This window comes from Limulus polyphemus, unplaced genomic scaffold (genome assembly GCF_000517525.1).
Source record: "Limulus polyphemus unplaced genomic scaffold, Limulus_polyphemus-2.1.2 Scaffold650, whole genome shotgun sequence".
Classification (NCBI taxonomy): domain Eukaryota; kingdom Metazoa; phylum Arthropoda; class Merostomata; order Xiphosura; family Limulidae; genus Limulus; species Limulus polyphemus.
Genome location: NW_013666260.1, coordinates 186,574 through 189,915, shown reverse-complemented (window position 1 = coordinate 189,915; position 3,342 = coordinate 186,574). Strand labels below are relative to the sequence as shown.

The 3,342-nt window shown below is 35.4% G+C and overlaps 1 protein-coding gene across 1 annotated transcript in view; it reads left to right on the top strand.

Moving 5' to 3' along the window:
• LOC106459704 (caskin-2-like) overlaps window positions 1-3,342 on the top strand; it is a 145,629-nt gene that overhangs the window by 13,563 nt on the left and 128,724 nt on the right. The gene's annotated exons all lie outside the window — the stretch shown is intronic.

Sequence of the window (3,342 nt, the reverse complement as noted above, 5' to 3'; positions counted from 1 at the left end):
AAAAAAGCGCTTGGATATACACGAACCTATGTGGAATTGCTAGTAGGGATGAGATAATCTAAAAAAGCGCTTGGATATACACGAACCTATGTGGAATTGCTAGTAGGGATGAGATAATCTAAAAAAGCGCTTGGATATACACGAACCTATGTGGAATTTCTGCCTAGTGCCTTTCAAAAAAAATCTATCAAAATCACAAAGAAGACAATGTGGTACGTTAATGATTATGCTATTTTGTATCTTTAAAATGTGAATATGGAATTATTTACAACCATATTACATTTAGGAAGTGTATTTCTATGCGAAAAATTAAGATTCGTCATCGATATTCAAACACGCTACGGGAGGCTTGAAGCTTTCATTGTGGACGCATATAAAACATTACATTTTTCAATATCTCCAGTAATCTGCAAGTACTCATTTGTAAAGTTCCTGTATGTTGTCAAGTAACTACAGTCGTTAGGATATTCTCTTCACTAGGATTGGTTCATCACCAGTTCTATGTATGATTATTTTCCCGGGAACTGAGTACGTTGTTCAATCTGTCAGCTGAACGTACTGCTATTTCTGTTATTCAGCACGTTCGATTGTTTTCTACTAAAACCAGAATAGCCCACTTTCTCTATAGAAAATAGCAAAGAAAGAGAGAGACTGTGAATGTATCCGTTTAATTGCTAAGGGGGGGGGGAGCATGAATACGTTTTGTTTAATATTTTATGTGCAGAATATTTAATTCTGACAGTCTGAGATTCCACCCCTTTAGAAATAAAATTGTTAAAACCTTTTATAAATGTTTGATACGCTTCAATAAAAGAGAACTGGATTTATATATGTTTAAAACCAGTTCTACGGGAACTAACATTCACGGAAGTTTGACACTCAAAAACTGCTATATATCATAGGAATGTAATCTAAGTCCATTACTTTTTTTTTTCGCAAGTGAATAACATAACATATGATCTTTGTTCAATTTTTGAAATTTTTCTTTTATAATATTTCTTGTTTGAAAACGTTTGTCTTAAAGACGAACTTTACTTTTCACACGCGAGTATAACTTGTTTTCACGAAACAAAACAACAACAAAAAAAGATCTCGTAAGAGTTTATTTTTTCAAAACGGGAAGGAGCGACAAGTTAAAAACGAAAGTCAACAAACAGTGTTTTTAGTGCGTTGACCTTTTTGTTTTAAATGCTCCTGGTATAATAGCGTAGTGGAACTACAACCGAGCATTTGTCCGATATTCAATATGCAAACGAGTTGCTAATCTAAGTTGAATATTCATAAGACTATTCAGTGTGTTGCATTTAGAGAATGTGTGATTAATTTGAAATCGTAGCGTTGGCTATAGGCGTTAGTTGTACGTTGAGAACATTTGTAAATTGTATGATATTATTTCAATACGTTGCAAGTTATTTTTGTATAGTATAGTTTGCCATTTTGATGTAATGTTCATATTCTTTGATTGCTACTTAATTATATATTGGAAGTTTGAGCGATAACTGGGCCCATATATCTGCTGTGTAACGCGCAATATAAAATAAGTATTATATGTTTTCTCCACGCTTAAAGCTGTGAGCTTTCAGGTACGTTGCAGTAATTGACATCGTTTTACGTAAACTATAAACCTGTGAATGCGGCACAGCTATACTGATTACAGTTCCGAATCGAATTTTATAGAAAGTGGTAATATGAGACTTTGACCATAAATAACACTATACGTTAGGCTTACAATGCTTCGCCAGCTTTTGACTTTCAAAACTATTACACCATAAACTTTCTGAGACAAATGTCCAGAAGATAAGAATATTAGAAATATAATGAAACAAAATAAACTATTAAGTGTTGAATAAACTCAAAATAGGCAGCATTATCAATAGACAGGCGGAATTTGTTGATGGAAAGTGTAATAATAACATTTCAAGACAACAAGGACCTGTCGGTCCATCTAGGCTGTCCCATCCACTAAACCAAACTATATAAAAAAAACTCAAAGCTAGCCTTTATCAAATATAGATCAAGCCTTCCCTAAAACTCCCTTAACCTGCCTCCTGGTGGCTCAGCGGTAAGACTGAGGGCTTATAGCTCTAAAAATGGGGCTTTGATACCTGCAGTAGGCGGAGCACAGATAACCCATTATGTAGCTTTGCACTTAGCAACAAACAAGCCCTTAGACCTAATCTACAGCTTCCACCACATCTGAAGGCAACCCGTTTTAAATGGCAACTACCCTGTTTGAAAAACAATACTGTCTTAGCTGAAGATGACTCGTACTCTGCTAAAATTTATACTTGTGTCTCCTAGTCCTACCATTCTCACCATTAAGTACGAAAAATAATGATGCATCGACGCCATAAATTCCCTTAACGATCCTTAAACACCTCAATCAGTTCCCCCTCTAATTCTTAATGCAAGAAATGTGAATCTGTAACAAAAGCCTTTGGTATAAAGGGAAATTTGCTATGTGAGGTCAGTATTTATAGATCTGGTGTAATTATTTTGTTTCACTATGCTCTTAGAAACGACAACACAACCAAAGTTACAGTCTTGCATCACTTGACTGTGAAAAACGACAACACAACCAAAGCTACAGTCTTGCATCACTTGACTGTGAAAAACGACAACACAACCAAAGCTACAGTCTTGCATCACTTGACTGGGAATCTTAGGAGTTTTCAACTTCATTGTGAAGTCAGTACTCTTTTAAATATGGTTTTTTTTTATAGATGATGTAATATTGGGAAATGTATCCATTTATGTGGTAAGATTAAAAACTGATAATTTGTAACTTGTCATGCTGATACTGTGAATCCAAGTAGAATAAGTTTGTTTGTTAAGCACAAAGCTACACAGTAGGCTATCTGTGCCTTACCTACGGCGGATATTGAAAACCCAGTTTTTAGCGTTATAAGCCCTCAGATTTTCCGCTGAGCCACAAGGAGGAGTACAGTAAAAGTAAGGCGTGAAGTTATTTCTGTCACAATTATATGATTAGATTTCAAAAAAGTGATTTCTTACTTTCAGCATCCTCAATCTTAGAGCTAATTTGCACATACGTGACATCATATGCGGACTTGCAATGCTAGAAACCGGGTTTCGATACCCGTGGTGGGCAGAGCACAGATAGCCCATTGTGTAGCTTTGTGCATAAATTCAAATAAACAAACAAAAATGTGACATCAATTAAGCACTAAGACTACTGTGAGGTACTGCTCATCTTTGCACATTATCATGTCGAAAGCTAGTCTTATGTATTATAGAAAACATAATTGACATATTAGAAACACACACACACACACACACACACACACACACACACACACACACACACACACACACACACAC